The following is a 16286-nucleotide window of genomic DNA, read 5'->3' on the forward strand; positions in this document are numbered from 1 at the left end:
TAATATTAAAATGCTAATAACCTAACAATCCCCTACTCATTTTAATATTTAGATAAGAGAGTATATCAGTTGAAGGAAGACTACTATGCATAATGAAGGTCTGCTCTGCATTGAACCTCCACTTAGTGAAACAGTAACTTTTACTCCAGATTCGTAGTGGTCTCAGACTTGAACTATGACTGTTTAAGGGAAATAAAATATCACTGCTCACACATAATAATCAAGGTGTTGACATGAGCTTTAACATCCAGCACATTATGGCCATGTGCTATCCCGGTTTCATGAGTTCATTTGAGAATAAGCCTCATTCTCATAGGAAGCGACCTACTTCCACACATCACATAGGTAAAATCTGTCGAGAGTGCTTCTGTAAGATTAATACTCCACCCATACGGGCTACAGATATTCATTAAGAGTTTTATCAACTCAACCTTCACAAACTACAGGAAACAATGCACTCACATCATAGGGAGGGAAAAAATAGTGCATTTTTCACAACAAGTCATCATATGATTAGTTTTTCCCTTTGAACCTGGTTATAGGATCTCTAGTCCTCAGGTTGGGTTTCCTCATATATGACTCAAGAATTTGTAGGCTTCAATCCCATCCCCCTCGATGTGCTCTAGACCTTTTCTCTTGTTAAGTCCTTTGTAAGAGGATCTGCAAGATTATCACAAGATTTGACATAATCAACATTAATGGTACCATTTGTCAAGTACGATCTCACATTACTGTGTTTCCTCCTTATAGGTCTGGATTTACCGTTGTGATAACGATTTTGAACTCTACCAATTGCAGCGCTGCTATCACAATGAATTAAAATAGGAGAAATTGATTTTTCAAAATAAGGAATTTGAAACAATAAATCTCTTAACCAATTCGCTTCCTCACTAGCTGAAGCTAAAGCAATTAATTCAGCCTCCATGGTAGAATTAGCAATTATAGTTTGCTTTTTCGATCTCCAACAAACAGCACCACCACCTAAAGTAAATACATAACCAATGGTAGAACAGGAATCACCTGATAAAGTGTTCCAATCTGCATCACAAAAGCCTTCAAGTACAACAGGATGTATTTTATAGAACAAACCACAATTTTTTGTTCCAATTAAATATCTCATAACTCTTGTTATAGCATGCCAATGTTCATTACCTGGCTTGCTTGTAAACTTGTCAAGTACTCCTACTGCATATGCAATATCAGGCCTAGTGCAATCAGTCACATATCTCAAACTTCCGATTATACTAGCATATTCCTTTTGATTTATTACATCATTTTCACTTTCGACAGGAAATAAGTGAACACTTGAATCAAAATGAGTAGCAACATGCTTGCAATCATGAAAAGTTATATTTTTTCAAAATTTTGTCAACATAATGTGACTGGTCAAGGAAAATCCCCTCACATGTTCTTGTTATTTTTATTCCAAGAATAAAATTTGCCTCACCAAGATCTTTCATATCAAAATGGCTTCTAAGAACATTTTTAGCTTCATCAATAACATTCATGTTAGAGTCAAAGATCAACAAATCATCAACATATAGGCAAATGATCACATGTGAATTATTCCAAGACTTATGATATATGCACTTATCATACTCATTTGTTTTAAAACCATTTTCAATCACGCAGGAATCAAACTTTTCATGCCATTGCTTTGGTGCCTGTTTCAAGCCATATAGGGATTTAGTAAGTTTATATACTTTGCTTTCTTGGCCTGCTTCAACAAAACACTCGGGTTGGTCCATATAAATTTCTTCATTTAGGTCTCCATTTAGAAAAGCAATTTTTACATCCATTTGATGAATTTGCAAATAAAAAATTGCAGCCATAGCAACTAAAAGTCTAATGGATGTAATTCTTGTTACCGGAGAAAAAGTATCAAAAAATTCTAGGCCTTCTAGTTGTTTAAAACCTTTTGCAACTAACCTAGCCTTGTATTTATCAATAGAACCATCCGGTTTCAATTTTTTCCTTAAGATCCATTTGCAACTAATTGTTTTACAACCCGGTGGTAAATCAACTAACTTCCAAGTTTTATTAGAAATTAGAGATTCCATTTTATCATTTACAGCCTCTTTCCAAAAAAATAGAATCATGTGAAGATAATGCTTATTTCAAAGTTAGAGGGTCGTTTTCAACATTAAACACATAAAAATTAGGACCAAAATCTTTTTCTACTCTAACTCTTTGACTTCTTCTTAACTCAAAATCACCAACTTCTTTATTTTTCAAAGTTGAAGTAGAAGAACTAGGTAGTGACAAAATATTTTGTTCAATCCTTTGACCCCCACTATTTTTAATATCAAAAGGAAATTTATTTTCATTAAAAATAGCATCACCAGATGCTATTACTATATTATCTTCAAGATTAAAAAATCTATAGGTTGTACTATTTGAAGCATAACCAAGAAAAGCACAAGTAGTAACTTTCTTACCCAACTTTGTAATCTTGGGATCCATTAGTCTCACAAAGGCTAGACAACCCAAACTCTTAGATATCCCAAACTTGGCTTGTAACCTTTCCACAATTCAAAAGGTGTTAATTTAGACTTTTTATGAGGCACACGATTCAACACATAACAAGCAGTTAAAATAGCTTCACCCCAAAAATTTAAAGGTGCATGTGACTCCTTTTGCATGGCATTAGTCAATTCAACCAAAGTTCTATTTTTCCTTTTTGCTACTCCATTAGACGAAGGAGAGTAAGGAGGAGTAGTTTCATGAATTATTTCCAATGATCTAACAAAAGAATTAAACTCATTTGATTCATATTCACGACCTCTATCACTTCTAATTCTTTTTATTTTTCTTCCAAACTGATTTTCAACCTCATTGAGATAAGTTTTGAAATTTTCAAAAGCATCACTTTTATTTTTCATCAAGTAAACATATATAAACTTAGAAAAATCATCAATGAAAGTGATAAATATCTATTACCTCCACGAGTTAAAATTCCACCAAGTTCACAAATATCAGTATGAACTAATTCTAACAAATCAGTTTTTCTTTCAACTTGAAAATGAGGCCTTTTAGTGATTTTGGATTTACTACAAGCCTCACACTTTTAAAAATTATTTTTAACCATTGGGATTAATCCTAAACTACTCATGATTCCAACATAACGATCATTAATATGACACAAACGAGCATGCCAAAAATTAGTAGAAGAAAAAATATAAACAGAAGTAGAATTTTTATTCATTTCAACATTCAACTTAAACATCCCATCACATGCATACCTCTTCCCCAAAAAAAATACCTTTCTTCACTATTACATATTGATCAGATTCAATAATCTGTTTAAAGTCTGCTTTATTAAGAAGAAAACTAGACATCAAATTTTTTCTCATAGAAGGAGTATAAAGTATATATTTCAATATTAATATCCTTCCAGAAGTAAAACACAATTCAACATCTTCCTTTCCAAACACTTGAGTAGTGTGAGCATCACCAAGCATGATGGTTTTGGGCTCCTCAAAATGAGTATATTTTTCAAACCTATGTTTGTCATAACAGACATGACGGTTTGCACCAGAATCATCCCACCATCCATCAACATTCTCAACCATGTTTATGTCGGTAATCACCGCCACAAAAGGTTCTTCGGTAACGTTTGCCTGAGGGTTAGGACCACTTTCCGGAATCTGCAAAATCGAGCAATATGCCCACTCTTGCCACAAACAAAGCATGGTCCCTTTTCTTGAACTTGTTGATTTTGTGCTTGGTGATTTTCACCATTGTTTTTCTTGGGAGGTCTACCATTATTTTTCTTGAATTTTTTCTTCTTAGGCTTTAAAGAAGTACTTTTGTGAGTTTCAGGAGTAGCATTATTCGAAGTAATTAAATTTACCTTCGATTTGATGTTGTTCTCTTCTGTTTGTAAAAGTGCATCTTGGCCCCTTGCTTGTTCTTCCATGCGGGTTTCCATTATCAAGGTTTCAAGAGAGGTTTCCTTTTGTTTGTGGCGCATAGTTTTTTGAAATTCCTTCCAAGAAGGTGGAAGTTTATCCACTATGCCACAAACAATAAGGTTATCTCCAATTTTAACCTCTTCGGACCTAAGCTCTCCAACAATCATGATGAAGTCTTGAGCTTGATCTACCACTGATTTGTTGTCCACCATTTGGAAACGAAAAAATCTACTAGCTGCATATTTTTTCGCTCCAGCCTCTTCGGTATCATACTTACTCTGCAATGCCTTCCAAATTTTCTTTGCACTAGAGTAAGTTCTATCATAATAATCATAGAAATTATCAAATAGACAATTAAGAAGATAATACTGACACTTATAGGAATCACCATCGTACTTTTCCACTTTCTCTAGATGAGAAATAGTTTCTTCATCATTCATGGTGGTGATATTTTCTTTATTTGGATTCTTCTCGGTTAATACATAAGAAACATTGAGAAGGCTTAAGTAGAAAAATACTTTACCCTTTCGCCCATCTCTTGAAATGGTTACCATTGAACCGAAATGGCTTGTTAAGATCTCTCATCTTGACATCCGCGCTTTTTTCAATTGTAGCCATTTTTGAATCTCCTTAAAATTGTTAGTGAAAAAACTTACAAGATAATAAAATTACAAGATTACAATTGAAAATAAAATGAAGAAATTAATCTCTTCAGGCTGAGGCGCGGATATCTCGCTCTCTTTAAGGAGATTCAAGCCCACTGCAGCAAATGTTTTCACCGGTCTAGCAGTAGTCCTCTTTGACTTGTCCCCTCCAGGATACAACAACCTTCACAAAGTATAACTCAACAACTCTGGACAAGAGTTGAGTCCAAAGCTCCCCAAAAAAGAACATTTCCCTTCAACTAATAAGAATTCTCTTTTAGACTAACTCTTTCACTCTTTGTTTTCTCTTATGTTTTGTGTGTACAAACCAAATGAAGACCACCACTATTTATACTAAAAGAAGTCTTCCTAGCAATGAATAGGAAGATAATAGAGGTAGTAAATAATGAAGATAATGGCCTTAGGAGTTTCATAGGTTACAATAGGAGTTACATAGGTTACATATGTTACAATAGGAGTTACATAGGTTACATAGGTTACAAAGAGTAATGGAGGAATTAAGAATGAAATAAAGTGATGGACAACCAATGCTAATGGATGATGTAGAAGTTATTCATTCCAATGTTTATTGGAATGTTTTTATCTCTACAATGAATTAAACCAATAAAGCCAAAAGTAATGGCATTGCATGGCTACCAAGTCAAATTTGAATAGTCACACAGCTGCCCGCCTAGAAGAGCAACTCGCTCTGTAGTGTTGTCACACAAGATAAGCACGCCGCCCGCCTGCTGGCCGGGCGAATCAAAGTTATCTTCTGGTCAACTGTCCACCCAGTCAAGTGCAAAAAATAAAGAATGGTCATTCTTATAACTCCAAAATAAAGCACTTTAACATGTTAAATATTAATACTAAAATGCTAATAACCTAACACAAGATATCATTGAAATATTTAAATTATATTCAGAATTTAAATATGATGAGAAAGTGACATTTCTTGCGTATAATTATTTTTACCTCACTCAATTTTGTAAGCAAACATAACCAACAAATTTATTTTTTAAAAACTATTTTCTTCTTGAGGTTATGAACATAAATAATGGACAATATTTAAGTAAAATTATTCTCTTAAAAATTCATACTTGAAATTTAGTAGGCGCATGACACTAATAAGGATAAGTATAAATATTTTAATATTTTATCTTTATATGTAATTTATTTTTTACAAAATATTATATTACTCAATTAATATTTGGTTAAAACTATCATAGAGAGGTAATTTTACAAAAAGAAAGAGGAGATTTGTTATAACGAATGATGAGTAGATAGAGGCTTGAGTGTATGTCAAATTTTTAGTTTGACCAACACTTTGTTATATATATACATTTTAGTACCATAATTTTATTTTAATATATGAACATCACTTTTTGATGAAAAATATTTCATTTAATTAAGTTTCTATCTTATCTTTGTAGAATTGTAGTCTTTTTATTTTTTCTGTCATATACATATCATATAATCATTGTCTAATTAATGTATCTAGTATCTTATAGAAGTTTTATCATGTATAAAATATTTACCGTTTTCAATAATAAAAATTACTTGATGAACAAAATTTAAAGTGGTATTTATACAAACATCAATTTGATTTGAGAATATTTTATAACCAATCACTATTTTCTTATCTATCTATAGCTATCAAAGAGTATATCTTGTGACATAATATTTTCTAAAATTAAAATGAGCACAAAATAACAGGAAATCCGTACTTAAAAAATTGCATACTCAATAAAAATATAAAAAAACGAAACATATGAAACAATACATAGCCAATGAAGAAGGAAGACAAAATATATGTTCACGCTACATGCACGATATATAGTGTTCCATTTGATTGAAATTTCTTCCCACCAACACATAACTTCTCTGTTTGTTGTTACCTACATATGCATTAAAAAATAATATAATTATTATCATTATCATATTATAAGTAAAAGCGGAAATCTATTTTTCAAATAGTGGATATATCATCAAAGCTAATAATTCATGGACTATGTTGATGCCCGTTATTTTAGTAAAATTAAAAAGAAACTCCTTTATTTTGAGTGTGAAAGAATTAAAAAAGAAAAAAAGAACATATTACCCAAATCATGTGAGTTTTTTCACATTTATTTATTATTATTGTCTTTCCCACAACTTTTCGTCACTACTAACTCATGAAAATCGTAAGAAAAAATATGAGTATGAATTGATGAATGATTTTGCTAAAATTTCTTCATGGACTCTTTCTTATGTGATACCTCAAATTTTATTGATGAATGATTTTGCTAAAATTTCTTCATGGACTCTTTCTTATGTGGTACCTCAAATTTTATTGAATTTTAATCTTAATCAATTGTTCCACATAACTCTTGAGATTTTTTAAGAAGAAGAGAGTAGAAAACTTGAAAAAAAAATCCTAGTTTAAAAGTGAGAGGATACCCTCTATTCAAAAAAGTTATAACCTTTCGAAAAAGTCATTGCTTATCGAAAAAGTCATAGCCTTTTGGAAAAGTTACAACTCATCGAAAAATGTAAAACCTTTGGAAAAGTTACAACTCTTTGGAAAAATTACAAACCTTCGAAAAAGTCATAACCCATCTAAAAAGTTATAACCCGTCAAAAAAGTCACAACCCTTTGAAAAAATCACTACCTTTTAATATGAGTATTTACTTTTAATATTATTAAATTAATAAATAAAATAAACTGATTATTTTTAATTAGAAATATATAATAATTTAAAATTTAAATTTGAGAGTTCATATTTTTAAAATAGTATGGATATTGAAAATAGATAGATACTGAGATAGATATAGATAGATATAAGTAGCTAGCATACTGATGCTACTAAGATAAAAGAACTCAACAATACAAATTAAGGATGTGTCTGATATGTTTTGTAAATATTTTCAATTTTTTTCAGTCAAAAAAAATAAATTTTAAAAAATAAGTAGCTTAATAATAAGAAAAATGATTTGCTTAATGGAAATATTGAAAATAAGTTATACAAATTACATTTTATATTGATTGTATTTTCTTCACCTTCGTTCACACATCATTTTCACTTTCACTCCATATAATTGTAGAGATAACAATAGCTTCTATACCACGACTCACCTCGACCTCCACCTCTCATATATCTAGATTATATATTAATAATTTTAGAAATAGCTTTTGCATAAATACCAAATTTAAGAAATAAGTAAAAGAACATTTTAGCATTATTATTTACTAAAGGATCTCGATAATTTAATCATGACGTTGATTATGTATGGAACTATTAATTAATTAGGGACGAACAATGTAATTAATTCAATAAATTGTCCAATACCTTTTTTTTTTTGCTTAGAAACTAGTAATTTTGTAATTAGAACTAGTTCACCCTTTAGTTTCGATGTTTTATATGTGGACTCAAATTGTTGAATACATTTTATATCAACATAATTATTCAAATTAAAACCATGACTATTAAGTACTTAAAATGATCATAACTCCCATATAAGATCACTACTCCATGGTCTTTCATGTATAAAATGTGGTTATCACTTCTTTGAAGTATACTCATGCACTCATCTGAAGGAAGTATTCAACACCAATAAGTTGTAGACATTCTAACTTGAGATGGTGTGTGAAAAATATTGTAGACTGCATGAAAAAAGTGAGAGAAAAAGAAATTTTTGTTTGTTGAAGCAAAATGTTGTTTTGGTGGAGCTTTAGATTAAATATTTTTTTTAGAGTTTATTGGGTTATACGATTTAATTCGATTGTTTCTTTGGAGAAAATGAGTCAAGAAAATATAAAGAACCATTCGCCATCATTATAACTTTTGTTGGGATGTAATTTAGTACTTGTCACAATTCAAAAATAAATGCGATGACACTCGTGTTATCCCACCAAAAATGGTTAGCCTAAAATCCAACCATTACGATAAGGTGCGGAAATAACATAAAAATAAAAGTTTAATAACAATCACTAATGCGGATATATAACATGTCAACTTAACTGAGTCCCCATAACATTACTGTCACGTGCACAAGCCTTTAATATATAAAATAAATTTGAAAGAATTACAGTAAAATCTCTATAAATTAATATAAGTGGGACCATGAAATTTTATTATTTTATAGAGATATTATTTAATCGATGAATTAATATTTGTTAATTTAAATAATGACTTAAGATTTGATGAAGGTCAATTTTGATTATATCACAATCATTGTATCTTGCTAATTTATGTATCATATTTATTAATTTCACATAAAAAATATTATACACAAAGTACAACGAATACATCAAAATCGTTGTATCTAACTAATATCAACCTTGTGATGTTGAGCTTCCAAGATGTATTACAAACATATTATTGTAGAAATTAGAAGGCTATGAAGTGAGACAAACTGATCTAGCAAAGATCAATGTTTGGATGCTTTCAATTTTGCAATCCCTCTTTGGACAACAAATGTTTAGCAAGAGACAATAGCAAATTATTTTTGACATGTAAAATTCTTTCGGGGATGCAATCTCAGAGAATTTGAATGAACCTACTTGTGAAAACGTTATTCATGAACTTGAGGTCATGGTTAATGATCTCGGTTATCACAATAAAATGGATGACAATAACATGTTGGATTATCCGGGTGAAAGTGATACATATTGAGAGGTCCATAGCTTAGAAGAAATTTTGGACACAATCGAAAAAAACAATGTTGATGATGAAGTTGAAGATGATACTACACATTTGGAATCAAATTTGCATAAGGAAACACTTATCGCCTCTAGATTTCTTTACAATTTTATGGTGGAGATAGAAAAGACAACATCGAAACTCGTGGATGCAATAAGAAAAGTTAGGGATGAGTTTCAACTAAATTTCAATTATCTTTTTTAAAAAAAGAACAAAATAGAATATATTTCACTAAATTGTCTTCAGATATATTTAACTTTTAAAGAATTATTAATTTATGATATTAATGGGACCATATATTTATATAAAGATCTTCTGAAAATATACTATCTTATCGAAATTGGTGATTTTTTATATTGGCCCAAGTCGGGACTAGAGGAAAATATTATTTTAGAGAGATTGTTAATCTATCGAATATTATTTTCTAGAGGTTTTACTGCACGTAAGTCTCAAATGATATTATCTTTAAAGTAGAACAAAATCATAAACATGAATAAGATGGTCCGTTGATATGACAAACAACTACCTCAAACATCTCACATAATTCCAATCATTCTCAATATATCACTCGTTATTATATAATCAAGTTGCCGTTTTATTACCCCATTTTCCCCATTAAGATCATTTACTATGGACAAGTCAACACATCACGAAGTCTCATTACTCTCCAACACATACCACAAGGAAATATATGATTCTATACACTTAATAAGGATAGAGAAATCAACTTACCTCAATTAATTAAGAATTTACTCGAAAACTCGAGTCTTCCCCTTTTGTTGAACTTTTAACTTAAAGCAATTTATAAATAACCAAAAATAAAATTTTGAAACTAACAACACTCATATTACTATATGTCTAGTTTTGATCAAAAAAACTCATTGAAATCTATAATCAAATTTCTAAATCTTGATAACAATTAACAAGTCAATTCTCATATTTTTAAATTTCAAATCAAGAATTAAGTTTTAATTTCTTCAATAATATAACACACTTAATATTTAATTACATCAAAAACTTAATTTATAATGCGACAATAAAATGAGAATTCTAATATGCATGGAACCACTTGTTACTAAACCAGTGGTGAAAATCGCGTGAAACCAAAGGCACCAACTCCTCACTTGTAAGTTACTACTCCCTTCGTTCCTAATTACTTGTTCACTTTTTAATTGATATATTTATTAAAAAATAATAATAGACATAATAAATTTATCATTTTACCCTATTAATTATGAAATGGAGAAATTAAAAATTTAAGATTTCAAAAAATTCAATCTTTTCCAAAACAATTAATTGAGGATAATATAGGTAGAATTTTTGTCCTTTCTTGATTTGTCAAAATAAACAATTAATTAGAAATAATTAAAAAAGAAAAAGTAGACAAGTAATTAGGGATATAAAAAATAACTTATAACATGTACTCCCTCTGTCCCAATTTATGTGACTTATTTCTTTTTAGTCAGTACCAAAAAGAATGACACATTTCTATATTAAGTGAGTAATAATTTGACTATAAAATATTTATTTTACGCTTAATGAAATAATTTACAATCACACAAATTTCTATTATTCATTTTAGATTACAAGTTCAAAAAAAAAAACTATTTCTTTATTAAATTTGATGTCAAATCAAATTACCTCACATAAAACAAAACGGAGGGAGTCATAATTAGAATCATTTACGGTGGATAAATCTGTCCCCGCAAATTTACAAAACCACCTAAGCGATACAGCAACAACATCACTTTTAAATAAGTCATTTACTTCTTAATTTATAATGTAATAATCTAAATACTCCGACAAACAGCAACAACATCACTTTTAGATTAAACTTCTTAGTTTATAATGTAATAATTATCTAAATCCTCCGATAAGCATTTAACATCCTAATTGTCTATAATCTAATATGTATTCAATAATTAAGAATTTAAAATTTTACCTCGCAGGCGTTCTAGGTTGACACCGTATGGTAACCTATTGCTTGACCTTTCCTTTTTTTTTTCTTCTTTCGATTATGTACTAGAAGTGATAAAATGTACTAATCTATTTTAATATATATGGATCAAATGGTATAGGGTCTTAAATAATTTTCAGACTTGATCAATTATTATCAACTGAATTAATTACCTAAAAATAAATTATTCGCCAATTAATTAACTATAGCTAAATAAATATTCAAAATTTTCAAAAATGACTTTCCTAGTCATTACGTTATCCAACACTAAAAATCATATTCGTCCTCAAACATAAAGTAGAAAATGGTACCCGAAACTTCGAAAACCGAGGATATTTGGCATGCATGTTAGACTCCATCTCCCAAATCGCTTCTCCAACTAAATGGTGCTTCCACTATGCTTTTCATGAAACAACTTTTTTGGTTCTAAGCTTCCGAACTTGCCTATCTAATAGCTATATGATCCTCCTCAAATGTCAAGAGTTGACCTATTTCCACTGAATTGAGCGAAAGCACATAAGACTCATCCAAAATATACTTCTGAAGCACGGAAAATAAGATGAATCATCGACAAAATAGGAGGCAAGGTCAACTTATATGCCACCTTTTTAACTAAATTCAAAATCTCAAAAGGTCCAATGAATCTAGGGATAATTTTGCCAATTTTCTGGAACCTCATCACACCTTTCATGGGTGATACTCGGAGCGAAACATGATCACCATCTATAATCACTAGGGATCAAACTCTCCGATCTACATAACTCTTATGTCGACTTTGGGCTGTTAACAGTCTATTTCGAATCATATGGACCTTCTCCCTAGCATCTCTACTCTATAACCAAAGAGTCCATCTCCGCTAAATCAAATCAACCGATTAGAGATCCACATCATCTACCATACAACGCCTCAAATGGGGCCATATAAATAGTGGAGTGATAATTATTATCGTAGAAAAATACTGCTGAGGGAAAATGTTGATCTCATCTAGCACCAAATCTATTACAGAAGCTCAAAACATGTCCCAACACTTGAATCGTTTGCTTGGACTGACCATCTGTCTGAGGATGACTGAGTATGTAAATCATGATGTAATGACTTTCAGAGGGAAATGAGCAATGAAACTTGATCATATATAAAAGAAATTAGACTCCATATAATCACACAATTGAATTTATATAAAACTCGGTTAACTTCTCCAACATATACGTCACTCTGTCACGCCCCGAGCTACTCCCGAGACGCGGACACAGAACCTAGGACCACAAGTGATCTCAAGCTAACCCTGCTGGCATGTACATGAGCATACTAAAGAATATAAACTGTTGCGGAAACTAAATCATAAATTTAAACTCAAAATATGGGGAATACCCATATTCTATAACTGAGATAAATGAAATCAATGAGTTTAATATAAAGAAGTTATTAACTCAATACTAAGCTAAAACTAACTATGTTTGAAATAAGCCTCTAAACTAGACTAGAAATACTGGGACAAGCCCCAGCTAAATCTAGCAAAAACTGAAACTAAATGACTAAAGACTAAAATGAAACTCATGGTTGTTGTCCTCGGAGAATGAGGACTCACCACTGAATCTGTTGAACTGGAGATCGGAAATCAATTTACACGTGATCTGGATGCTGAGAACTTGAACCTACATCACGAGAAGATGTAGTGCATGTATGCGTTAGTACTTGAAAGATATTGAGCATGTAGGATAGAGTAAAGCTGAAATAAAACACAACTGAACAAGCATAAAAGCAAGTATAATAATCTAACATGAAACTGAATTTTGAGCTAAGTGGATGCAATGACCAATTTATAACATACTGAAAGTGAATACTGCATATACTGATAAATGGTCAATGCAGAGAGTCTGATTGATCTGTGGTAGCTACTAATAATCGGTAATAAAACCACATGAGCTAAACGTGGAGTCCGATGTATACGCCTCATCGAGAGGATCCAATATATCCTGCCAAAGGTATAAATGCATGATGGTATGATCACTAAACTGATTTCCCACAGAGGGGACTTATAACATACTTGGATAGTAGTTCTGGGACTATTAGGTATGCTAAATCCAAGTCCAACACGGTATTATGCTATATCCAGTTAAGTAAATTTATTGATTATGTCTGAGTTTCTGTAAATACTGGATAGCTCAAAATTGAACATTCAAACTGAGAATGCAACAATTAATCTGATAATTATGCATTTATAACTAAGGCATATATATCTGAAGTGTCTGAATTATCTGACGTAGCATGTGTAATTCAAGAACTAAATAAATACAAAGTTAGGGTTCTGAAATTCATACGATAATCTGAGTTATAACATGATAGTCTAATTTAGAACATATATTTAATAAATTCATGGAGTTCTTCAAAGTTCTAAAAACCTTAGGTTTAATCATGACAAGAGAATCAAAAATCTGACTAAAAACTAGGGATCCAATGGGTGAAAGGAACTCACTAGTAAAATCTCACATACTTAGTGATGAAATCCACAGAAAAATACTTAGGTTTCGGGGCTTAAACTGTTGAAACTTGTTGCATTCTTGAACTAGGTTTCTTGAGCTTTTTCTCCTCACTTGCTTCTAATTTTTTAAGTTTTGATTTAATTATTTGACTTAGATATATTTTAGTTATGTTTCTAGGCTTAAACTGACTAAAATCTGATGATTTAGGGTCAAAACGACGTAACTTAAGGCTTAAATGAAGTGAGAAAGGTCCAAAAGACCCTTGGGAAAGTTGTTGTCGGACCAATCGACGGCCAGGACTGACGCTTTGTCGATTGATCGACGCCCCGTCGGTCGGGCCTGTTCGACAAGCCATTACTAAAATGGGCATAACGTTTTACTCAGAGGTCTTATTAGTCGGTGGCTATGGAAAGCTAATTCAATCATATATCTATGGGTAGGTCATGGGACACCTAATTTATTTTGTGCTAAGACTTATGACCATTTGAATTGACCCAACTGCATTTCTCCTTAACTGTCTGCTAATTTTCCAACTACGGTCATACCTACGGACCGTAGGTCCACCTACGGACTGTGCTGGTCATTCATAGGTCTTGTCAGAGAGTGGGGAAAGGAGTCTTGATGGACAGTCATGGACCTCGGACCGTAGTCTGACCTACAGACCATAAGTCCGTCCGTCGACCAACACTTAATCAATTTTCCTGGGCTGAGATTTTTGGGAGTTTCTGGTCCCATCGACTGTTGTGCAGGACGGACAGTGGGTCATGCTACGGTCCGTCGATGGTATCGTATGTTGCACCTGCAGATTTTCCAAAAAACTGTTTTTTTTGTCTGTTTTAGCTATGGGATGTTACACACCCGAATTAAAGTGGACAAACATGGTCAGTCTATCAATAACAATCTAAATTGAGTCATAACAACTCACTGTCATAGGCAAATCCACAACAAATTTCATAGGGATTTGCTCCCATTTTCAAGTAGGAATATGCATCCACTTATATATATCCCGGGCCACTAATGCTTACACTTGACATATTAAAAAGTTAAGACCTAGAAAGAAAGTCTACAATATCTATCTTCATGGGTATCCCTTCACCCATTAAGTCCTAAAAAGTTCTTACAAGCTAGAACTTTCTATGATGTTCATGGGCTTTCATTGTAAATTAGTTTTTCTTCATTATCAGTCGAGGATTGGACGTTTTATTAATGAATTCAATTGTAACTCCATATTTTCAATGATAATTTCACGGACATGAAAGCATTTTCATGACTCGAAATTATATTATTTTAGATGCATGTGAAGGATTATCATATTTTTCATGATTTAGATGCTTTTAGATAAAGTATTAACTAAGATTATTTATAGTAGTACACGATATAAAATTATGTTCAGATAAAGTTTCTACCATTGTGGTATCAATTATCATGATATATGAGTTATTCGATCTATTAGTTATTTGTATGATTCAGTATTATCAAATTATTATTGTTTTCAAATTATGCATGTTTTGGTGTAATGTTTTACACCGGATGCATTTTAGGGATGAAGGTTTCGGTTTGTGGAACTTTAGTAGAAATTACTAAGTTTTAGAACTACTTGTCACAATAGGATTTGTCTTAGATATACACTAGCTCGATTATCAGGTCCCTTACGTTGAAAAGTATTGGGTACCTTTTTTTTTATGTGTGCGGGCAGTACATGGAACTACATGTAGTAACTCACATGGTTTATTTCAGTTTTAGTATATCACATAATCAAATATTCAATTATTGTATGACCTTGTATTTAGGTATTTTAGTTCTGTATATCTTAACTTCGTGTTATTTTACATAGTCACTGCATCAACATATTTTACTGATTAAATATGCTTAGATATCATGTTTATTATGCAAATTTCTCACACGCAGTACATTAAAAGTATTGGTTGCATACTTTCTTTCTATATTATTTGATAATATAAGGTTTGACACTCGTATTCAGCCTGCAGTTAGTACATATACAATCAACGCTTCAACAACTTTTTGGTAAGCCCCCATTATCCAAATTCTAAGCATGATCCCTTTATCTTTCAATTTCAGAATTTTACTTTCCGTTTAAGACAATTGGAGTTAACTAGGGGTTTGTCCTAGCAACTCGTATTTGTAGAGACTTTTAGAAAGTTAGATATAGTTTTAGCTTATGTTATGTCTTTTCTGATGTTAATATATCTCATTATTATTGGCTTTATATAAGAAATATTATCTTTCTTACTTACTTTTCAATTTTTCTATGCTATTATGCAAATCTAAGTGTTATGTCATGCAATGAGGTTAGCTTGGGGTCACTTGTGAATGTAAGCATCACCTCGCGTTTATAGGGTAGTCTCGGTGTATGACAGACCAATAACCAATGAATTGACAATTTATAAGATAATATCTCAATGATTCCATAATGATTTGACATGACTTCAGATTGATAACCGATAAGTCGAACCATAAACTTTAAAATTAAACTGAACTGACAAAAACAGACTTAACATGTGAGTAGTTATTCTTATAAATTGAATAAGAAACATTCCTATTCGTCTAAAAATATGTCATAATTCATATAGATATTTTTGACTGTTTCC

The sequence above is a fragment of the Solanum lycopersicum genome, chromosome 5 (assembly GCF_036512215.1).
Source record: "Solanum lycopersicum chromosome 5, SLM_r2.1".
NCBI lineage: Eukaryota > Viridiplantae > Streptophyta > Magnoliopsida > Solanales > Solanaceae > Solanum > Solanum lycopersicum.